This window comes from Myxine glutinosa, chromosome 13, assembly GCF_964187855.1.
Source record: "Myxine glutinosa chromosome 13, kmMyxGlut1.1, whole genome shotgun sequence".
NCBI classification, from domain to species: Eukaryota; Metazoa; Chordata; class Myxini; order Myxiniformes; family Myxinidae; genus Myxine; species Myxine glutinosa.
The window spans coordinates 52,857,524-52,883,977 of record NC_136273.1 but is presented as its reverse complement, the minus strand read 5'-3'; positions in this window follow the sequence as shown (position 1 = coordinate 52,883,977).

Sequence of the window (26,454 nt, the reverse complement as noted above, 5' to 3'; positions counted from 1 at the left end):
ATTCTGATGAAATAGTGGTAGTTTATGTGTTCTCTGACCAAATTGATTAATAATTTAATTTTTTTATGATTATTATTTATTTATTTTCATTATTAATCATTTATTTATTTTCTTTCTCATTTGGCCAATATCTCAGGCACCTTTTGAGCTGGGAAGCTAATATTTGGACATGAGTGACCAAGTGATGTGGCTATCAAGGATATTTTTGATTTATTGATTAATCATTTCATCTATTAAGTATTTATTGATTAATCGATTAATTATTTATTGAGTAATCAATTAATTATTTAATTTTTTATAAATGACTTATTTAATTAAATTTCTAAAAGATACATCTTCGGATGAAGCACTAGTGCTTTAGGTATGCTATTAGCCAATTGATTAAGAAAATATTTTGTGATAATCTTTTATTGATTTTAATTATACAATTAATCAATCAATTAGTGTACACCTCTCCCTCCCAATGCAGCCTCAATGAGCTGCACTGCGGTATTGCCGGGCGCCGGAGGCGCCCCGGCAATGCCGCGCTGCAGCATATTTAATTATTTGGCATGGGGCGGTGTACTTTGAATGTATGTGTACTTGTTGTACACCGCTCCTTTCCTATGCCATCTCCAGGCATTGCAAATCGTCATTGCCGGGCACCAAAGGGGGCTCGGCAGTGACGCACGCTGAAAGAGAGTACTCAGTTTTCACTCTGGTTGTTTGTTGTACACCGCTCCTTTCCTATGCCATCTCCAGGCATTGCAAATCGTCATTGCCGGGCACCAAAGGGGGCTCGGCAGTGACGCACGCTGAAAGAGAGTACTCAGTTTTCACTCTGGTTTCTTGTTTGTTTGTTTGTTTGTTTTCTTTCTTGGTTGTCCGGACGATATCTCAGCCATCCTTTGAGCTAGGAAGCTGAAATTTCGGCACAGTAGTGAGCAAGTCCTTTGTCAAATACGGTATTTTTTGTTTTTTGAATAATCAATTAATTGAGGAGTTATTTAATTATTAGCGTTTAATTAAGTACTTATTTAATTAATTAAATTTCATTTCTCTTCTGACCATTATTAACTCAGGCACCTTTTGAGTTAGGAAGCTGATATTTGGACATGCCAATGACCAGGTGATTTGGCTGCAAAGGATATTTTTGATTTATTAATTAATCAATTAATCGATTAATTATTTAATTATTCGATTAATGACAAAAAATTTTTTTTTTTAAAGTTACAGATTCTGATGAAATAGTGGTAGTTTATGTGTTCTCTGACCAAATTGATTAATAATTTAATTTTTTTATGATTATTATTTATTTATCATTTATTTATTTTCTTTCTCATTTGGCCAATATCTCAGGCACCTTTTGAGCTGGGAAGCTAATATTTGGACATGAGTGACCAAGTGATGTGGCTATCAAGGATATTTTTGATTTATTGATTAATCATTTCATCTATTAAGTATTTATTGATTAATCGATTAATTATTTATTGAGTAATCAATTAATTATTTAATTTTTTATAAATGACTTATTTAATTAAATTTCTAAAAGATACATCTTCGGATGAAGCACTACTGGTTTAGTTATGCGATTAGCCAATTGATTATGAAAATATTTTGTGATAATCTTTTATTGATTTTAATTATACAATTAATCAATCAATTAGTGTACACCTCTCCCTCCCAATGCAGCCTCAATGAGCTGCACTGCGGTATTGCCGGGCGCCGGAGGCGCCCCGGCAATGCCGCGCTGCAGCATATTTAATTATTTGGCATGGGGCGGTGTACTTTGAATGTATGTGTACTTGTTTGTTTTCTTTCTTGGTTGTCCGGACGATATCTCAGCCATCCTTTGAGCTAGGAAGCTGAAATTTCGGCACAGTAGTGAGCAAGTCCTTTGTCAAATACGGTATTTTTTGTTTTTTGAATAATCAATTAATTGAGGAGTTATTTAATTATTAGCGTTTAATTAAGTACTTATTTAATTAATTAAATTTCATTTATCTTCTGACCATTATTAACTCAGGCACCTTTTGAGTTAGGAAGCTGATATTTGGACATGCCAATGACCAGGTGATTTGGCTGCAAACGATATTTTTGATTTATTAATTAATCAATTAATCGATTAATTATTTAATTATTCGATTAATGACAAAAAAAATTTTTTTTTTTAAGTTACAGATTCTGATGAAATAGTGGTAGTTTATGTGTTCTCTGACCAAATTGATTAATAATTTAATTTTTTTATGATTATTATTTATTTATTTTCATTATTAATCATTTATTTATTTTCTTTCTCATTTGGCCAATATCTCAGGCACCTTTTGAGCTGGGAAGCTAATATTTGGACATGAGTGACCAAGTGATGTGGCTATCAAGGATATTTTTGATTTATTGATTAATCATTTCATCTATTAAGTATTTATTGATTAATCGATTAATTATTTATTGAGTAATCAATTAATTATTTAATTTTTTATAAATGACTTATTTAATTAAATTTCTAAAAGATACATCTTCGGATGAAGCACTACTGGTTTAGTTATGCGATTAGCCAATTGATTATGAAAATATTTTGTGATAATCTTTTATTGATTTTAATTATACAATTAATCAATCAATTAGTGTACACCTCTCCCTCCCAATGCAGCCTCAATGAGCTGCACTGCGGTATTGCCGGGCGCCGGAGGCGCCCCGGCAATGCCGCGCTGCAGCATATTTAATTATTTGGCATGGGGCGGTGTACTTTGAATGTATGTGTACTTGTTTGTTGTACACCGCTCCTTTCCTATGCCATCTCCAGGCATTGCAAATCGTCATTGCCGGGCACCAAAGGGGGCTCGGCAGTGACGCACGCTGAAAGAGAGTACTCAGTTTTCACTCTGGTTGTTTGCTTGTTTTCTTTCTTGGTTGTCCGGGCGATATCTCAGCCATCCTTTGAGCTAGGAAGCTGAAATTTCGGCACAGTAGTGAGCAAGTCCTTTGTCAAATACGGTATTTTTTGTTTTTTGAATAATCAATTAATTGAGGAGTTATTTAATTATTAGCGTTTAATTAAGTACTTATTTAATTAATTAAATTTCATTTATCTTCTGACCATTATTAACTCAGGCACCTTTTGAGTTAGGAAGCTGATATTTGGACATGCCAATGACCAGGTGATTTGGCTGCAAAGGATATTTTTGATTTATTAATTAATCAATTAATCGATTAATTATTTAATTATTCGATTAATGACAAAAAAATTTTTTTTTTTTAAGTTACAGATTCTGATGAAATAGTGGTAGTTTATGTGTTCTCTGACCAAATTGATTAATAATTTAATTTTTTTATGATTATTATTTATTTATTTTCATTATTAATCATTTATTTATTTTCTTTCTCATTTGGCCAATATCTCAGGCACCTTTTGAGCTGGGAAGCTAATATTTGGACATGAGTGACCAAGTGATGTGGCTATCAAGGATATTTTTGATTTATTGATTAATCATTTCATCTATTAAGTATTTATTGATTAATCGATTAATTATTTATTGAGTAATCAATTAATTATTTAATTTTTTATAAATGACTTATTTAATTAAATTTCTAAAAGATACATCTTCGGATGAAGCACTACTGGTTTAGTTATGCGATTAGCCAATTGATTATGAAAATATTTTGTGATAATCTTTTATTGATTTTAATTATACAATTAATCAATCAATTAGTGTACACCTCTCCCTCCCAATGCAGCCTCAATGAGCTGCACTGCGGTATTGCCGGGCGCCGGAGGCGCCCCGGCAATGCCGCGCTGCAGCATATTTAATTATTTGGCATGGGGCGGTGTACTTTGAATGTATGTGTACTTGTTTTCTTGTTTGTTTGTTTTCTTTCTTGGTTGTCCGGACGATATCTCAGCCATCCTTTGAGCTAGGAAGCTGAAATTTCGGCACAGTAGTGAGCAAGTCCTTTGTCAAATACGGTATTTTTTGTTTTTTGAATAATCAATTAATTGAGGAGTTATTTAATTATTAGCGTTTAATTAAGTACTTATTTAATTAATTAAATTTCATTTCTCTTCTGACCATTATTAACTCAGGCACCTTTTGAGTTAGGAAGCTGATATTTGGACATGCCAATGACCAGGTGATTTGGCTGCAAAGGATATTTTTGATTTATTAATTAATCAATTAATCGATTAATTATTTAATTATTCGATTAATGACAAAAAAATTTTTTTTTTAAGTTACAGATTCTGATGAAATAGTGGTAGTTTATGTGTTCTCTCACCAAATTGGTTAATAATTTAATTTTTTTATGATTATTATTTATTTATTTTCATTATTAATCATTTATTTATTTTCTTTCTCATTTGGCCAATATCTCAGGCACCTTTTGAGCTGGGAAGCTAATATTTGGACATGAGTGACCAAGTGATGTGGCTATCAAGGATATTTTTTATTTATTGATTAATCATTTCATCTATTAAGTATTTATTGATTAATCGATTAATTATTTATTGAGTAATCAATTAATTATTTAATTTTTTATAAATGACTTATTTAATTAAATTTCTAAAAGATACATCTTTGGATGAAGCACTACTGGTTTAGTTATGCGATTAGCCAATTGATTATGAAAATATTTTGTGATAATCTTTTATTGATTTTAATTATACAATTAATCAATCAATTAGTGTACACCTCTCCCTCCCAATGCAGCCTCAATGAGCTGCACTGCGGCATATTTAATTATTTGGCATGGGGCGGTGTACTTTGAATGTATGTGTACTTGTTGTACACCGCTCCTTTCCTATGCCATCTCCAGGCATTGCAAATCGTCATTGCCGGGCACCAAAGGGGGCTCGGCAGTGACGCACGCTGAAAGAGAGTACTCAGTTTTCACTCTGGTTTCTTGTTTTCTTTCTTGGTTGTCCGGACGATATCTCAGCCATCCTTTGAGCTAGGAAGCTGAAATTTCGGCACAGTAGTGAGCAAGTCCTTTGTCAAATACGGTATTTTTTGTTTTTTGAATAATCAATTAATTGAGGAGTTATTTAATTATTAGCGTTTAATTAAGTACTTATTTAATTAATTAAATTTCATTTATCTTCTGACCATTATTAACTCAGGCACCTTTTGAGTTAGGAAGCTGATATTTGGACATGCCAATGACCAGGTGATTTGGCTGCAAAGGATATTTTTGATTTATTAATTAATCAATTAATCGATTAATTATTTAATTATTCGATTAATGACAAAAAAATTTTTTTTTTTTAAGTTACAGATTCTGATGAAATAGTGGTAGTTTATGTGTTCTCTGACCAAATTGATTAATAATTTAATTTTTTTATGATTATTATTTATTTATTTTCATTATTAATCATTTATTTATTTTCTTTCTCATTTGGCCAATATCTCAGGCACCTTTTGAGCTGGGAAGCTAATATTTGGACATGAGTGACCAAGTGATGTGGCTATCAAGGATATTTTTGATTTATTGATTAATCATTTCATCTATTAAGTATTTATTGATTAATCGATTAATTATTTATTGAGTAATCAATTAATTATTTAATTTTTTATAAATGACTTATTTAATTAAATTTCTAAAAGATACATCTTCGGATGAAGCACTACTGGTTTAGTTATGCGATTAGCCAATTGATTATGAAAATATTTTGTGATAATCTTTTATTGATTTTAATTATACAATTAATCAATCAATTAGTGTACACCTCTCCCTCCCAATGCAGCCTCAATGAGCTGCACTGCGGTATTGCCGGGCGCCGGAGGCGCCCCGGCAATGCCGCGCTGCAGCATATTTAATTATTTGGCATGGGGCGGTGTACTTTGAATGTATGTGTACTTGTTGTACACCGCTCCTTTCCTCTGCCATCTCCAGGCATTGCAAATCGTCATTGCCGGGCACCAAAGGGGGCTCGGCAGTGACGCACGCTGAAAGAGAGTACTCAGTTTTCACTCTGGTTTCTTGTTTGTTGTACACCGCTCCTTTCCTATGCCATCTCCAGGCATTGCAAATCGTCATTGCTGGGCACCGAAGGGGGCTCGGCAGTGACGCACGCTGAAAGAGAGTACTCAGTTTTCACTCTGGTTTCTTGTTGTACACCGCTCCTTTCCTATGCCACCTCCAGGCATTGCAAATCGTCATTGCCGGGCACCGAAGGGGGCTCGGCAGTGACGCACGCTGAAAGAGAGTACTCAGTTTTCACTCTGGTTTCTTGTTTGTTTTCTTGGTTGTCCGGACGATATCTCAGCCATCCTTTGAGCTAGGAAGCTGAAATTTCGGCACAGTAGTGAGCAAGTCCTTTGTCAAATACGGTATTTTTTGTTTTTTGAATAATCAATTAATTGAGGAGTTATTTAATTATTAGCGTTTAATTAAGTACTTATTTAATTAATTAAATTTCATTTATCTTCTGACCATTATTAACTCAGGCACCTTTTGAGTTAGGAAGCTGATATTTGGACATGCCAATGACCAGGTGATTTGGCTGCAAAGGATATTTTTGATTTATTAATTAATCAATTAATCGATTAATTATTTAATTATTCGATTAATGACAAAAAAATTTTTTTTTTTTAAGTTACAGATTCTGATGAAATAGTGGTAGTTTATGTGTTCTCTGACCAAATTGATTAATAATTTAATTTTTTTATGATTATTATTTATTTATTTTCATTATTAATCATTTATTTATTTTCTTTCTCATTTGGCCAATATCTCAGGCACCTTTTGAGCTGGGAAGCTAATATTTGGACATGAGTGACCAAGTGATGTGGCTATCAAGGATATTTTTGATTTATTGATTAATCATTTCATCTATTAAGTATTTATTGATTAATCGATTAATTATTTATTGAGTAATCAATTAATTATTTAATTTTTTATAAATGACTTATTTAATTAAATTTCTAAAAGATACATCTTCGGATGAAGCACTACTGGTTTAGTTATGCGATTAGCCAATTGATTATGAAAATATTTTGTGATAATCTTTTATTGATTTTAATTATACAATTAATCAATAAATTAGTGTACACCTCTCCCTCCCAATGCAGCCTCAATGAGCTGCACTGCGGTATTGCCGGGCGCCGGAGGCGCCCCGGCAATGCCGCGCTGCAGCATATTTAATTATTTGGCATGGGGCGGTGTACTTTGAATGTATGTGTACTTGTTTGTTTTCTTTCTTGGTTGTCCGGACGATATCTCAGCCATCCTTTGAGCTAGGAAGCTGAAATTTCGGCACAGTAGTGAGCAAGTGCTTTGTCAAATACGGTATTTTTTGTTTTTTGAATAATCAATTAATTGAGGAGTTATTTAATTATTAGCGTTTAATTAAGTACTTATTTAATTAATTAAATTTCATTTATCTTCTGACCATTATTAACTCAGGCACCTTTTGAGTTAGGAAGCTGATATTTGGACATGCCAATGACCAGGTGATTTGGCTGCAAAGGATATTTTTGATTTATTAATTAATCAATTAATCGATTAATTATTTAATTATTCGATTAATGACAAAAAATTTTTTTTTTTTTAAGTTACAGATTCTGATGAAATAGTGGTAGTTTATGTGTTCTCTGACCAAATTGATTAATAATTTAATTTTTTTATGATTATTATTTATTTATTTTCATTATTAATCATTTATTTATTTTCTTTCTCATTTGGCCAATATCTCAGGCACCTTTTGAGCTGGGAAGCTAATATTTGGACATGAGTGACCAAGTGATGTGGCTATCAAGGATATTTTTGATTTATTGATTAATCATTTCATCTATTAAGTATTTATTGATTAATCGATTAATTATTTATTGAGTAATCAATTAATTATTTAATTTTTTATAAATGACTTATTTAATTAAATTTCTAAAAGATACATCTTCGGATGAAGCACTACTGGTTTAGTTATGCGATTAGCCAATTGATTATGAAAATATTTTGTGATAATCTTTTATTGATTTTAATTATACAATTAATCAATCAATTAGTGTACACCTCTCCCTCCCAATGCAGCCTCAATGAGCTGCACTGCGGTATTGCCGGGCGCCGGAGGCGCCCCGGCAATGCCGCGCTGCAGCATATTTAATTATTTGGCATGGGGCGGTGTACTTTGAATGTATGTGTACTTGTTGTACACCGCTCCTTTCCTATGCCATCTCCAGGCATTGCAAATCGTCATTGCCGGGCACCAAAGGGGGCTCGGCAGTGACGCACGCTGAAAGAGAGTACTCAGTTTTCACTCTGGTTTCTTGTTTTCTTGTTTGTTTGTTTTCTTGGTTGTCCGGGCGATATCTCAGCCATCCTTTGAGCTAGGAAGCTGAAATTTCGGCACAGTAGTGAGCAAGTCCTTTGTCAAATACGGTATTTTTTGTACACCGCTCCTTTCCTATGCCATCTCCAGGCATTGCAAATCGTCATTGCCGGGCACCAAAGGGGGCTCGGCAGTGACGCACGCTGAAAGAGAGTACTCAGTTTTCACTCTGGTTTCTTGTTTTCTTGTTTGTTTGTTTTCTTGGTTGTCCGGGCGATATCTCAGCCATCCTTTGAGCTAGGAAGCTGAAATTTCGGCACAGTAGTGAGCAAGTCCTTTGTCAAATACGGTATTTTTTGTTTTTTGAATAATCAATTAATTGAGGAGTTATTTAATTATTAGCGTTTAATTAAGTACTTATTTAATTAATTAAATTTCATTTCTCTTCTGACCATTATTAACTCAGGCACCTTTTGAGTTAGGAAGCTGATATTTGGACATGCCAATGACCAGGTGATTTGGCTGCAAAGGATATTTTTGATTTATTAATTAATCAATTAATCGATTAATTATTTAATTATTCGATTAATGACCAAAAAAATTTTTTTTTTTAAGTTACAGATTCTGATGAAATAGTGGTAGTTTATGTGTTCTCTGACCAAATTGATTACTAATTTAATTTTTTTATGATTATTATTTATTTATTTTCATTATTAATCATTTATTTATTTTCTTTCTCATTTGGCCAATATCTCAGGCACCTTTTGAGCTGGGAAGCTAATATTTGGACATGAGTGACCAAGTGATGTGGCTATCAAGGATATTTTTGATTTATTGATTAATCATTTCATCTATTAATTATTTATTGATTAATCGATTAATTATTTATTGAGTAATCAATTAATTATTTAATTTTTTATAAATGACTTATTTAATTAAATTTCTAAAAGATACATCTTCGGATGAAGCACTAGTGGTTTAGTTATGCGATTAGCCAATTGATTATGAAAATATTTTGTGATAATCTTTTATTGATTTTAATTATACAATTAATCAATCAATTAGTGTACACCTCTCCCTCCCAATGCAGCCTCAATGAGCTGCACTGCGGTATTGCCGGGCGCCGGAGGCGCCCCGGCAATGCCGCGCTGCAGCATATTTAATTATTTGGCATGGGGCGGTGTACTTTGAATGTATGTGTACTTGTTGTACACCGCTCCTTTCCTATGCCATCTCCAGGCATTGCAAATAGTCATTGCCGGGCACCAAAGGGGGCTCGGCAGTGACGCACGCTGAAAGAGAGTACTCAGTTTTCACTCTGGTTTCTTGTTTGTTTTCTTGTTGTACACCGCTCCTTTCCTATGCCATCTCCAGGCATTGCAAATCGTCATTGCCGGGCACCAAAGGGGGCTCGGCAGTGACGCACGCTGAAAGAGAGTACTCAGTTTTCACTCTGGTTTCTTGTTGTACACCGCTCCTTTCCTATGCCACCTCCAGGCATTGCAAATCGTCATTGCCGGGCACCGAAGGGGGCTTGGCAGTGACGCACGCTGAAAGAGAGTACTCAGTTTTCACTCTGGTTTCTTGTTTGTTTTCTTGTTTCCTTGGTTGTCCGGACGATATCTCAGCCATCCTTTGAGCTAGGAAGCTGAAATTTCGGCACAATAGTGAGCAAGTCCTTTGTCAAAAACGGTATTTTTTGTTTTTTGATTAATCAATTAATTGAGGAGTTATTTAATTATTAGCGTTTAATTAAGTACTTATTTAATTAATTAAATTTCATTTCTCTTCTGACCATTATTAACTCAGGCACCTTTTGAGTTAGGAAGCTGATATTTGGACATGCCAATGACCAGGTGATTTGGCTGCAAAGGATATTTTTGATTTATTAATTAATCAATTAATCGATTAATTATTTAATTATTCGATTAATGACAAAAAATTTTTTTTTTTTAAAGTTACAGATTCTGATGAAATAGTGGTAGTTTATGTGTTCTCTGACCAAATTGATTAATAATTTAATTTTTTTATGATTATTATTTATTTATTTTCATTATTAATCATTTATTTATTTTCTTTCTCATTTGGCCAATATCTCAGGCACCTTTTGAGCTGGGAAGCTAATATTTGGACATGAGTGACCAAGTGATGTGGCTATCAAGGATATTTTTGATTTATTGATTAATCATTTCATCTATTAATTATTTATTTATTAATCGATTAATTATTTATTGAGTAATCAATTAATTATTTAATTTTTTATAAATGACTTATTTAATTACATTTCTAAAAGATACATCTTCGGATGAAGCACTAGTGGTTTAGTTATGCGATTAGCCAATTGATTATGAAAATATTTTGTGATAATCTTTTATTGATTTTAATTATACAATTAATCAATCAATTAGTGTACACCTCTCCCTCCCAATGCAGCCTCAATGAGCTGCACTGCGGTATTGCCGGGCGCCTGAGGCGCCCCGGCAATGCCGCGCTGCAGCATATTTAATTATTTGGCATGGGGCGGTGTACTTTGAATGTATGTGTACTTGTTTGTTTTCTTGTTGTACACCGCTCCTTTCCTATGCCATCTCCAGGCATTGCAAATCGTCATTGACGGGCACCAAAGGGGGCTCGGCAGTGACGCACGCTGAAAGAGAGTACTCAGTTTTCACTCTGGTTTCTTTCTTGTTTGTTTGTTTTCTTGTTTGTTTGTCCGGGCGATATCTCAGCCATCCTTTGAGCTAGGAAGCTGAAATTTCGGCACAGTAGTGAGCAAGTCCTTTGTCAAATACGGTATTTTTTGTTTTTTGAATAATCAATTAATTGAGGAGTTATTTAATTATTAGCGTTTAATTAAGTACTTATTTAATTAATTAAATTTCATTTCTCTTCTGACCATTATTAACTCAGGCACCTTTTGAGTTAGGAAGCTGATATTTGGACATGCCAATGACCAGGTGATTTGGCTGCAAAGGATATTTTTGATTTATTAATTAATCAATTAATCGATTAATTATTTAATTATTCGATTAATGACAAAAAAAATTTTTTTTTTTAAGTTACAGATTCTGATGAAATAGTGGTAGTTTATGTGTTCTCTGACCAAATTGATTAATAATTTAATTTTTTTATGATTATTATTTATTTATTTTCATTATTAATCATTTATTTATTTTCTTTCTCATTTGGCCAATATCTCAGGCACCTTTTGAGCTGGGAAGCTAATATTTGGACATGAGTGACCAAGTGATGTGGCTATCAAGGATATTTTTGATTTATTGATTAATCATTTCATCTATTAATTATTTATTGATTAATCGATTAATTATTTATTGAGTAATCAATTAATTATTTAATTTTTTATAAATGACTTATTTAATTAAATTTCTAAAAGATACATCTTCGGATGAAGCACTAGTGGTTTAGTTATGCGATTAGCCAATTGATTATGAAAATATTTTGTGATAATCTTTTATTGATTTTAATTATACAATTAATCAATCAATTAGTGTACACCCCTCCCTCCCAATGCAGCCTTAATGAGCTGCACTGCGGTATTGCCGGGCGCCAGAGGCGCCCCGGCAATGCCGCGCTGCAGCATATTTAATTATTTGGCATGGGGCGGTGTACTTTGAATGTATTTGTACTTGTTGTACACCGCTCCTTTCCTATGCCATCTCCAGGCATTACAAATCGTCATTGACGGGCACCAAAGGGGGCTCGGCAGTGACGCACGCTGAAAGAGAGTACTCAGTTTTCACTCTGGTTTCTTTCTTGTTTGTTGTACACCGCTCCTTTCCTATGCCATCTCCAGGCATTGCAAATCGTCATTGCCGGGCACCAAAGGGGGCTCGGCAGTGACGCACGCTGAAAGAGAGTACTCAGTTTTCACTCTGGTTTCTTGTTTGTTTTCTTGTTTGTTTGTTTTCTTTCTTGGTTGTCCGGACGATATCTCAGCCATCCTTTGAGCTAGGAAGCTGAAATTTCGGCACAGTAGTGAGCAAGTCCTTTGTCAAATACGGTATTTTTTGTTTTTTGAATAATCAATTAATTGAGGAGTTATTTAATTATTAGCGTTTAATTAAGTACTTATTTAATTAATTAAATTTCATTTCTCTTCTGACCATTATTAACTCAGGCACCTTTTCAGTTAGGAAGCTGATATTTGGACATGCCAATGACCAGGTGATTTGGCTGCAAAGGATATTTTTGATTTATTAATTAATCAATTAATCGATTAATTATTTAATTATTCGATTAATGACAAAAAAATTTTTTTTTTTTAAGTTACAGATTCTGATGAAATAGTGGTAGTTTATGTGTTCTCTGACCAAATTGATTAATAATTTAATTTTTTTATGATTATTATTTATTTATTTTCATTATTAATCATTTATTTATTTTCTTTCTCATTTGGCCAATATCTCAGGCACCTTTTGAGCTGGGAAGCTAATATTTGGACATGAGTGACCAAGTGATGTGGCTATCAAGGATATTTTTGATTTATTGATTAATCATTTCATCTATTAAGTATTTATTGATTAATCGATTAATTATTTATTGAGTAATCAATTAATTATTTAATTTTTTATAAATGACTTATTTAATTAAATTTCTAAAAGATACATCTTCGGATGAAGCACTACTGGTTTAGTTATGCGATTAGCCAATTGATTATGAAAATATTTTGTGATAATCTTTTATTGATTTTAATTATACAATTAATCAATCAATTAGTGTACACCTCTCCCTCCCAATGCAGCCTCAATGACCTGCACTGCGGTATTGCCGGGCGCCGGAGGCGCCCCGGCAATGCCGCGCTGCAGCATATTTAATTATTTGGCATGGGGCGGTGTACTTTGAATGTATGTGTACTTGTCAAGGATATTTTTGATTTATTGATTAATCATTTCATCTATTAAGTATTTATTGATTAATCGATTAATTATTTATTGAGTAATCAATTAATTATTTAATTTTTTATAAATGACTTATTTAATTAAATTTCTAAAAGATACATCTTCGGATGAAGCACTACTGGTTTAGTTATGCGATTAGCCAATTGATTATGAAAATATTTTGTGATAATCTTTTATTGATTTTAATTATACAATTAATCAATCAATTAGTGTACACCTCTCCCTCCCAATGCAGCCTCAATGAGCTGCACTGCGGTATTGCCGGGCGCCGGAGGCGCCCCGGCAATGCCGCGCTGCAGCATATTTAATTATTTGGCATGGGGCGGTGTACTTTGAATGTATGTGTGTACTTGTTTGTTTTCTTGTTTGTTTGTCCGGGCGATATCTCAGCCATCCTTTGAGCTAGGAAGCTGAAATTTCGGCACAGTAGTGAGCAAGTCCTTTGTCAAATACGGTATTTTTTGTTTTTTGAATAATCAATTAATTGAGGAGTTATTTAATTATTAGCGTTTAATTAAGTACTTATTTAATTAATTAAATTTCATTTCTCTTCTGACCATTATTAACTCAGGCACCTTTTGAGTTAGGAAGCTGATATTTGGACATGCCAATGACCAGGTGATTTGGCTGCAAAGAATATTTTTGATTTATTAATTAATCAATTAATCGATTAATTATTTAATTATTCGATTAATGACAAAAAAATTTTTTTTTTTAAAGTTACAGATTCTGATGAAATAGTGGTAGTTTATGTGTTCTCTGACCAAATTGATTAATAATTTAATTTTTTTATGATTATTATTTATTTATTTTCATTATTAATCATTTATTTATTTTCTTTCTCATTTGGCCAATATCTCAGGCACCTTTTGAGCTGGGAAGCTAATATTTGGACATGAGTGACCAAGTGATGTGGCTATCAAGGATATTTTTGATTTATTGATTAATCATTTCATCTATTAATTATTTATTGATTAATCGATTAATTATTTATTGAGTAATCAATTAATTATTTAATTTTTTATAAATGACTTATTTAATTAAATTTCTAAAAGATACATCTTCGGATGAAGCACTAGTGGTTTAGTTATGCGATTAGCCAATTGATTATGAAAATATTTTGTGATAATCTTTTATTGATTTTAATTATACAATTAATCAATCAATTAGTATACACCTCTCCCTCCCAATGCAGCCTTTGTGAGGTGCACTACGGTATTGCCGGGCGCCGGAGGCGCCCCGGCAATGCCGCGCTGCAGCATATTTAATTATTTGGCATGGGGCGGTGTACTTTGAATGTATGTGTACTTGTTGTACACCGCTCCTTTCCTATGCCATCTCCAGGCATTGCAAATCGTCATTGCCGGGCACCAAAGGGGGCTCGGCAGTGACGCACGCTGAAAGAGAGTACTCAGTTTTCACTCTGGTTTCTTTCTTGTTTGTTTTCTTGTTTGTTTTCTTTCTTGTTTGCTTTCTTGGTTGTCCGGACGATATCTCAGCCATCCTTTGAGCTAGGAAGCTGAAATTTCGGCACAGTAGTGAGCAAGTCCTTTGTCAAATACGGTATTTTTTGTTTTTTGAATAATCAATTAATTGAGGAGTTATTTAATTATTAGCGTTTAATTAAGTACTTATTTAATTAATAAAATTTCATTTATCTTCTGACCATTATTAACTCAGGCACCTTTTGAGTTAGGAAGCTGATATTTGGACATGCCAATGACCAGGTGATTTGGCTGCAAAGGATATTTTTGATTTATTAATTAATCAATTAATCGATTAATTATTTAATTATTCGATTAATGACAAAAAAATTTTTTTTTTTTAAGTTACAGATTCTGATGAAATAGTGGTAGTTTATGTGTTCTCTGACCAAATTGATTAATAATTTAATTTTTTTATGATTATTATTTATTTATTTTCATTATTAATCATTTATTTATTTTCTTTCTCATTTGGCCAATATCTCAGGCACCTTTTGAGCTGGGAAGCTAATATTTGGACATGAGTGACCAAGTGATGTGGCTATCAAGGATATTTTTGATTTATTGATTAATCATTTCATCTATTAAGTATTTATTGATTAATCGATTAATTATTTATTGAGTAATCAATTAATTATTTAATTTTTTATAAATGACTTATTTAATTAAATTTCTAAAAGATACATCTTCGGATGAAGCACTACTGGTTTAGTTATGCGATTAGCCAATTGATTATGAAAATATTTTGTGATAATCTTTTATTGATTTTAATTATACAATTAATCAATCAATTAGTGTACACCTCTCCCTCCCAATGCAGCCTCAATGAGCTGCACTGCGGTATTGCCGGGCGCCGGAGGCGCCCCGGCAATGCCGCGCTGCAGCATATTTAATTATTTGGCATGGGGCGGTGTACTTTGAATGTATGTGTACTTGTTTGTTTTCTTGCTTGTTTGTTTTCTTGGTTGTCCGGACGATATCTCAGCCATCCTTTGAGCTAGGAAGCTGAAATTTCGGCACAGTAGTGTGCAAGTCCTTTGTCAAATACGGTATTTTTTGTTTTTTGAATAATCAATTAATTGAGGAGTTATTTAATTATTAGCGTTTAATTAAGTACTTATTTAATTAATTAAATTTCATTTCTCTTCTGACCATTATTAACTCAGGCACCTTTTGAGTTAGGAAGCTGATATTTGGACATGCCAATGACCAGGTGATTTGGCTGCAAAGGATATTTTTGATTTATTAATTAATCAATTAATCGATTAATTATTTAATTATTCGATTAATGACAAAAAAAATTTTTTTTTTAAAGTTACAGATTCTGATGAAATAGTGGTAGTTTATGTGTTCTCTGACCAAATTGATTAATAATTTAATTTTTTTATGATTATTATTTATTTATTTTCATTATTAATCATTTATTTATTTTCTTTCTCATTTGGCCAATATCTCAGGCACCTTTTGAGCTGGGAAGCTAATAGTTGGACATGAGTGACCAAGTGATGTGGCTATCAAGGATATTTTTGATTTATTGATTAATCATTTCATCTATTAATTATTTATTGATTAATCGATTAATTATTTATTGAGTAATCAATTAATTATTTAATTTTTTATAAATGACTTATTTAGTTAAATTTCTAAAAGATACATCTTCGGATGAAGCACTAGTGGTTTAGTTATGCGATTAGCCAATTGATTATGAAAATATTTTGTGATAATCTTTTATTGATTTTAATTATACAATTAATCAATCAATTAGTGTACACGTCTCCCTCCCAATGCAGCCTCAATGAGCTGCACTGCGGTATTGCCGGGCGCCTGAGGCGCCCCGGCAATGCCGCGCTGCAGCATATTTAATTATTTGGCATGGGGCGGTGTACTTTGAATGTATTTGTACTTGTTTTCTTTCTTGTTTGTTTGTCCGGGCGATATCTCAGCCATCCTTTTAGCTCGGAAGCTGAAATTTCGGCACAGTAGTGAGCAAGTCCTTTGTCAAAAACGGTATTTTTTGTTTTTTGATTAATCAATAAATTGAGGAGTTATTTAATTATTAGCGATTAATTAAGTACTTATTTAATTAATCAAATTTCCTTTCTCTTCTGACGATTAACTCAGGCACCTTTTGAGTTAGGAAGCTGATATTTGGACATGCCACTGACCAGGTGATTTGCCTGCAAAGGATATTTTTTATCTATTAATTAATCAATTAATCGATTAATTATTTAATTATTCGATTAATGACAAAAAAAAATTTTTTTTTAAGTTACAGATTCTGATGATATAGTGGTAGTTTATGTGTTCTCTGACCAAATTGATTAATAATTTAATTTTTTTATGATTATTATTTATTTATTTTCATTATTAATCATTTATTTATTTTCTTTCTCATTTGGCCAATATCTCAGGCACCTTTTGAGCTGGGAAGCTAATATTTGGACATGAGTGACCAAGTGATGTGGCTATCAAGGATATTTTGGATTTATTGATTAATCATTTCATCTATTAATTATTTATTGATTAATCGATTAATTATTTATTGAGTAATCAATTAATTATTTAATTTTTTATAAATGACTTATTTAATTAAATTTATAAAAGATACATCTTCGGATGAAGCACTAGTGGTTTAGTTATGCGATTAGCCAATTGATTGTGAAAATATTTTGTGATAATCTTTTATTGATTTTCATTATACAATTAATCAATCAATTAGTGTACACCTCTCCCTCCCAATGCAGCCTCAAGGAGCTGCACTGCGGTATTGCCGGGCGCCAGAGGCGCCCCGGCAATGCCGCGCTGCAGCATATTTAATTATTTGGCATGGGGGCGGTGTACTTTGAATGTATGTGTACTTGTTGTACACCGCTCCTTTCCTATGCCATCTCCAGGCATTGCAAATCGTCATTGCCGGGCACCAAAGGGGGCTCGGCAGTGACGCACGCTGAAAGAGAGTACTCAGTTTTCACTCTGGTTGTTTGTTTTCTTGGTTGTCCGGGCGATATCTCAGCCATCCTTTGAGCTAGGAAGCTGAAATTTCGGCACAGTAGTGAGCAAGTCCTTTGTCAAATACGGTATTTTTTGTTTTTTGAATAATCAATTAATTGAGGAGTTATTTAATTATTAGCGTTTAATTAAGTACTTATTTAATTAATTAAATTTCATTTCTCTTCTGACCATTATTAACTCAGGCACCTTTTGAGTTAGGAAGCTGATATTTGGACATGCCAATGACCAGGTGATTTGGCTGCAAAGGATATTTTTGATTTATTAATTAATCAATTAATCGATTAATTATTTAATTATTCGATTAATGACAAAAAATTTTTTTTTTTTTAAGTTACAGATTCTGATGAAATAGTGGTAGTTTATGTGTTCTCTGACCAAATTGATTAATAATTTAATTTTTTTATGATTATTATTTATTTATTTTCATTATTAATCATTTATTTATTTTCTTTCTCATTTGGCCAATATCTCAGGCACCTTTTGAGCTGGGAAGCTAATATTTGGACATGAGTGACCAAGTGATGTGGCTATCAAGGATATTTTTGATTTATTGATTAATCATTTCATCTATTAATTATTTATTGATTAATCGATTAATTATTTATTGAGTAATCAATTAATTATTTAATTTTTTATAAATGACATTTAATTAAATTTCTAAAAGATACATCTTCGGATGAAGCACTAGTGGTTTAGTTATGCGATTAGCCAATTGATTATGAAAATATTTTGTGATAATCTTTTATTGATTTTAATTATACAATTAATCAATCAATTAGTGTACACGTCTCCCTCCCAATGCAGCCTCAATGAGCTGCACTGCGGTATTGCCGGGCGCCTGAGGCGCCCCGGCAATGCCGCGCTGCAGCATATTTAATTATTTGGCATGGGGCGGTGTACTTTGAATGTATGTGTACTTGTTGTACACCGCTCCTTTCCTATGCCATCTCCAGGCATTGCAAATCGTCATTGCCGGGCACCAAAGGGGCTCGGCAGTGACGCACGCTGAAAGAGAGTACTCAGTTTTCACTCTGGTTGTTTGTTTTCTTGGTTGTCCGGGCGATATCTCAGCCATCCTTTGAGCTAGGAAGCTGAAATTTCGGCACAGTAGTGAGCAAGTCCTTTGTCAAATACGGTATTTTTTGTTTTTTGAATAATCAATTAATTGAGGAGTTATTTAATTATTAGCGTTTAATTAAGTACTTATTTAATTAATTAAATTTCATTTCTCTTCTGACCATTATTAACTCAGGCACCTTTTGAGTTAGGAAGCTGATATTTGGACATGCCAATGACCAGGTGATTTGGCTGCAAAGGATATTTTTGATTTATTAATTAATCAATTAATCGATTAATTATTTAATTATTCGATTAATGACAAAAAATTTTTTTTTTTTAAAGTTACAGATTCTGATGAAATAGTGGTAGTTTATGTGTTCTCTGACCAAATTGATTAATAATTTAATTTTTTTATGATTATTATTTATTTATTTTCATTATTAATCATTTATTTATTTTCTTTCTCATTTGGCCAATATCTCAGGCACCTTTTGAGCTGGGAAGCTAATATTTGGACATGAGTGACCAAGTGATGTGGCTATCAAGGATATTTTTGATTTATTGATTAATCATTTCATCTATTAATTATTTATTGATTAATCGATTAATTATTTATTGAGTAATCAATTAATTATTTAATTTTTTATAAATGACATTTAATTAAATTTCTAAAAGATACATCTTCGGATGAAGCACTAGTGGTTTAGTTATGCGATTAGCCAATTGATTATGAAAATATTTTGTGATAATCTTTTATTGATTTTAATTATACAATTAATCAATCAATTAGTGTACACGTCTCCCTCCCAATGCAGCCTCAATGAGCTGCACTGCGGTATTGCCGGGCGCCTGAGGCGCCCCGGCAATGCCGCGCTGCAGCATATTTAATTATTTGGCATGGGGCGGTGTACTTTGAATGTATGTGTACTTGTTGTACACCGCTCCTTTCCTATGCCATCTCCAGGCATTGCAAATCGTCATTGCCGGGCACCAAAGGGGCTCGGCAGTGACGCACGCTGAAAGAGAGTACTCAGTTTTCACTCTGGTTGTTTGTTTTCTTGGTTGTCCGGGCGATATCTCAGCCATCCTTTGAGCTAGGAAGCTGAAATTTCGGCACAGTAGTGAGCAAGTCCTTTGTCAAATACGGTATTTTTTGTTTTTTGAATAATCAATTAATTGAGGAGTTATTTAATTATTAGCGTTTAATTAAGTACTTATTTAATTAATTAAATTTCATTTCTCTTCTGACCATTATTAACTCAGGCACCTTTTGAGTTAGGAAGCTGATATTTGGACATGCCAATGACCAGGTGATTTGGCTGCAAAGGATATTTTTGATTTATTAATTAATCAATTAATCGATTAATTATTTAATTATTCGATTAATGACAAAAAATTTTTTTTTTTTAAAGTTACAGATTCTGATGAAATAGTGGTAGTTTATGTGTTCTCTGACCAAATTGATTAATAATTTAATTTTTTTATGATTATTATTTATTTATTTTCATTATTAATCATTTATTTATTTTCTTTCTCATTTGGCCAATATCTCAGGCACCTTTTGAGCTGGGAAGCTAATATTTGGACATGAGTGACCAAGTGATGTGGCTATCAAGGATATTTTTGATTTATTGATTAATCATTTCATCTATTAATTATTTATTGATTAATCGATTAATTATTTATTGAGTAATCAATTAATTATTTAATTTTTTATAAATGACTTATTTAATTAAATTTCTAAAAGATACATCTTCGGATGAAGCACTAGTGGTTTAGTTATGCGATTAGCCAATTGATTATGAAAATATTTTGTGATAATCTTTTATTGATTTTAATTATACAATTAATCAATCAATTAGTGTACACGTCTCCCTCCCAATGCAGCCTCAATGAGCTGCACTGCGGTATTGCCGGGCGCCTGAGGCGCCCCGGCAATGCCGCGCTGCAGCATATTTAATTATTTGGCATGGGGCGGTGTACTTTGAATGTATGTGTACTTGTTTTCTTTCTTGTTTGTTTGGTTGTCCGGGCGATATCTCAGCCATCCTTTGAGCTAAGAAGCTGAAATTTCGGCGCAATAGTGAGCAAGTCCTCTGTCAAAAACGGTATTTTTTCTTTTTTGATTAATCAATAAATTGAGGAGTTATTTAATTATTAGCGATTAATTAAGTACTTATTTAATTAATCAAATTTCCTTTCTCTTCTGACCATTAACTCAGGCACCTTTTGAGTTAGGAAGCTGATATTTGGACATGCAAATGACCAGGTGATTTGGCTGCAAAGGATATTTTTGATTTATTAATTAATCAATTAATCGATTAATTATTTAATTATTCGATTAATGACAAAAAAAATTATTTTTTTAATGTTACAGATTCTGATGAAATAGTGGTAGTTTATGTGTTCTCTGACCAAATTGATTAATAATTTAATTTTTTTATGATTATTATTTATTTATTTTCATTATTAATCATTTATTTATTTTCTTTCTCATTTGGCCAATATCTCAGGCACCTTTTGAGCTGGGAAGCTAATATTTGGACATGAGTGACCAAGTGATGTGGCTATCAAGGATATTTTTGATTTATTGATTAATCATTTCATCTATTAATTATTTATTGATTAATCGATTAATTATTTATTGAGTAATCAATTAATTATTAAATTTTTTATAAATGACTTATTTAATTAAATTTCTAAAAGATACATCTTCGGATGAAGCACTAGTGGTTTAGTTATGCGATTAGCCAATTGATTATGAAAATATTTTGTGATAATCTTTTATTGATTTTAATTATACAATTAATCAATCAATTAGTGTACACCTCTCCCTCCCAATGCAGCCTCAATGAGCTGCACTGCGGTATTGCCGAGCGCTGGAGGCGCCCCGGCAATGCCGCGCTGCAGCATATTTAATTATTTGGCATGGGGCGGTGTACTTTGAATGTATTTGTACTTGTTTGTTTGTTTGTTTTCTTGCTTTCTTGTTTTCTTGTTTGTTTGTCCGGACGATATCTCAGCCATCCTTTGAGCTCAAAAGCTGAAATTTCGGGACAACAGTGAGCAAGTTCTTTCTCAAAAACGGTATTTTTTGTTTTTTGATTAATCAATTAATTGAGGAGATATTTAATTATTAGCGATTAATTAAGTACTTATTTAATAAATCAAATTTCCTTTCTCTTCTGACCATTAACTCAGGCACCTTTTGAGTTAGGAAGCTGATCTTTGGACATGCCAATGACCAGGTGATTTGGCTGCAAAGGCTATTTTTGATTTATTAATTAAACAATTAATCAATTAATCGATTAATTATTTAATTATTCGATTAATGACTAAAAATTTTTTTTTTTTAAGTTACAGATTCTGATGAAATGGTGGTGGTTTATGTGTTCTCTGACCGAATTGATTAATAATTTAATTTTTTATGATTAATATTTATTTATTTTCATTATTAATTGTACACCGCTCCTTTCCTATGCCATCTCCAGGCATTGCAAATCGTCATTGCCGGGCACCAAAGGGGGCTCGGCAGTGACGCACGCTGAAAGAGAGTACTCAGTTTTCACTCTGGTTTCTTGGTTTCTTGTTTTTGTACACCGCTCCTTTCCTATGCCACCTCCAGGCATTGCAAATCGTCATTGCCGGGCACCGAAGGGGGCTCGGCAGTGACGCACGCTGAAAGAGAGTACTCAGTTTTCACTCTGGTTTCTTGTTTGTTTTCTTGTTTTCTTGGTTGTCCGGACGATATCTCAGCCATCCTTTGAGCTAGGAAGCTGAAATTTCGGCACAGTAGTGAGCAAGTCCTTTGTCAAATACGGTATTTTTTGTTTTTTGAATAATCAATTAATTGAGGAGTTATTTAATTATTAGCGTTTAATTAAGTACTTATTTAATTAATTAAATTTCATTTCTCTTCTGACCATTATTAACTCAGGCACCTTTTGAGTTAGGAAGCTGATATTTGGACATGCCAATGACCAGGTGATTTGGCTGCAAAGGATATTTTTGATTTATTAATTAATCAATTAATCGATTAATTATTTAATTATTCGATTAATGACAAAAAAAATTTTTTTTTTAAAGTTACAGATTCTGATGAAATAGTGGTAGTTTATGTGTTCTCTGACCAAATTGATTAATAATTTAATTTTTTTATGATTATTATTTATTTATTTTCATTATTAATCATTTATTTATTTTCTTTCTCATTTGGCCAATATCTCAGGCACCTTTTGAGCTGGGAAGCTAATATTTGGACATGAGTGACCAAGTGATGTGGCTATCAAGGATATTTTTGATTTATTGTACACCGCTCCTTTCCTATGCCATCTCCAGGCATTGCAAATCGTCATTGCCGGGCACCAAAGGGGGCTCGGCAGTGACGCACGCTGAAAGAGAGTACTCAGTTTTCACTCTGGTTTCTTGTTTGTTTTCTTGTTTGTTTTCTTGCTTGTTTGTTTGTTTTCTTGGTTGTCCGGACGATATCTCAGCCATCCTTTGAGCTAGGAAGCTTAAATTTCGGCACAGTAGTGAGCAAGTCCTTTGTCAAATACGGTATTTTTTGTTTTTTGAATAATCAATTAATTGAGGAGTTATTTAATTATTAGCGTTTAATTAAGTACTTATTTAATTAATTAAATTTCATTTCTCTTCTGACCATTATTAACTCAGGCACCTTTTGAGTTAGGAAGCTGATATTTGGACATGCCAATGACCAGGTGATTTGGCTGCAAAGGATATTTTTGATTTATTAATTAATCAATTAATCGATTAATTATTTAATTATTCGATTAATGACAAAAAAATTTTTTTTTTTTAAAGTTACAGATTCTGATGAAATAGTGGTAGTTTATGTGTTCTCTGACCAAATTGATTAATAATTTAATTTTTTTATGATTATTATTTATTTATTTTCATTATTAATCATTTATTTATTTTCTTTCTCATTTGGCCAATATCTCAGGCACCTTTTGAGCTGGGAAGCTAATATTTGGACATGAGTGACCAAGTGATGTGGCTATCAAGGATATTTTTGATTTATTGATTAATCATTTCATCTATTAAGTATTTATTGATTAATCGATTAATTATTTATTGAGTAATCAATTAATTATTTAATTTTTTATAAATGACTTATTTAATTAAATTTCTAAAAGATACATCTTCGGATGAAGCACTAGTGGTTTAGTTATGCGATTAGCCAATTGATTATGAAAATATTTTGTGATAATCTTTTATTGATTTTAATTATACAATTAATCAATCAATTAGTGTACACCTTTCACTCCCAATGCAGCCTCAATGAGCTGCACTGCGGTATTGCCGGGCGCCGGAGGCGCCCCGGCAATGCCGCGCTGCAGCATATTCAATTATTTGGCATGGGGCGGTGTACTTTGAATGTATTTGTACTTGTTGATTAATCATTTCATCTATTAATTATTTATTGATTAATCGATTAATTATTTATTGAGTAATCAATTAATTATTTAATTTTTTATAAATGACTTATTTAATTACATTTCTAAAAGATACATCTTCGGATGAAGCACTAGTGGTTTAGTTATGCGATTAGCCAATTGATTATGAAAATATTTTGTGATAATCTTTTATTGATTTTAATTATACAATTAATCAATCAATTAGTGTACACGTCTCCCTCCCAATGCAGCCTCAATGAGCTGCACTGCGGTATTGCCGGGCGCCTGAGGCGCCCCGGCAATGCCGCGCTGCAGCATATTTAATTATTTGGCATGGGGCGGTGTACTTTGAATGTATGTGTACTTGTCTTTCTTTCTTTCTTGCTTTCTTGTTTGTTTGTCCGGACGATATCTCAGCCATCCTTTAAGCTAGGAAGCTGAAATTTCGGCACAATAGTGAGCAAGTCCTTTTTCAAAAACGGTATTTTTTGTTTTTTGATTAATCAATTAATTGATGAGTTATTTAATTATTAGCGATTAATTAAGTACTTATTTAATTAATTAAATTTCATTTCTCTTCTGACCATTAACTCAGGCACCTTTTGAGTTAGGAAGCTGATATTTGGACATGCCAATGACCAGGTGATTTGGCTGCAAAGGCTATTTTTGATTTATTAATTAATCAATTATTCAATTAATCGATTAATTATTTAATTATTTGATTAATGACAAAAAAAAATTTTTTTTTTTAAGTTACAGATTCTGATGAAATGGTGGTGGTTTATGTGTTCTCTGACCGAATTGATTAATAATTTAATTTTTTAATGATTATTATTTATTTATTTTCATTATTAATCATTTATTTATCTTCTTTCTCATTTGGCCAATATCTCAGGCACCTTTTGAGCTCAGAAGCTAATATTTGGACATGAGTGACCAGGTTATGTGGCTATCAAGGATATTTTTGATTTATTGATTAATCAATTAATCAATGTATCGATTAATTATTTAATTATTCGATTAATTACTAAAAAAAATTTTTTCCCCCCAGTTACAGATTCTGATGAAATGGTGGTGGTTTATGTGTTCTGTGACCGAATTGATTGATAATTTAATTTTTTAATGATTATTATTTATTTATCTTCATTATTAATCATTTATTTATTTTCTTTCTCATTTGGCCAATATCTCAGGCACCTTTTGAGCTGGGAAGCTAATATTTGGACATGACAGTGACCAAGTGATGTGGCTATCAAGGATATTTTTGATTAATTGATTAATCATTTCATCGATTCATTATTTATTGATTAATTGATGAATTACTTATTGATTAATCAATTAATTATTTAGTTTTGTATTAATGACTTATTTGATTAAATTTCTAAAAGATACATCTTCGGATGAAGCACAAGTGGTTTTGTTATGGTATTAGCCAATTGATTAAGAAAATATTTTGTGATAATCTTTTATTGATTTTAATTATACAATTAATCAATCAACTAGATGTACATCTCTCCCTCCCAATGCAGCCTCTATGAGCTCCACTGCTGTATTGCCGGGCGCCAGAGGCGCCCCGGCAATGCCGCGCTGTAGGATATTTAATTATTTGGCATGGGGGCGGTGTACTTTGAATGTATGTGTACTTGTCATTTATTTATTTTCTTTCTCATTTGGCCAATATCTCAGGCACCTTTTGAGCTCGGAAGCTAATATTTGGACGTGAGTGACCAAGTGATGTGGCTATCAAGGATATTTTTGATTTATTGATTAATCAATGAATCGATTAATTATTTAATTGTTTGATTAATTACTAAAAAAAAATATATATTTCAGTTGCAGATTCTGATGAAATGGTGGTGGTTTCTATGTTCTGTGACCGAATTGATTAATAATTTAATTTTGTAATGATTATTATTTATTTATTTTCATTATTAATCATTTATTTATTTTCTTTCTCATTTGGCCAACATCTCAGGCACCTTTTGAGCTGGGAAGCTAATATTTGGATATGACAGTGACCAAGTGACGTGGCTATCAATGATATTTTTGATTTGTTGATTAATCATTTAATCGATTAATTATTTATTGATTAATCGATTAATTATTTATTGAATAATCAATTTTTTATTTAATTTTTTATTAATGACTTATTTAATTAAATTTCTAAAAGATACATCTTCGGATGAAGCACGAGTGGTTTAGTTATGCGATTAGCCAATTGATTATGAAAATATTTTGTGATAATCTTTTGTTGATTTTCATTATACAATTAATCAATCAATTAGTGTACACCTCTCCCTGCCAATGCAGCGTCAATGAGC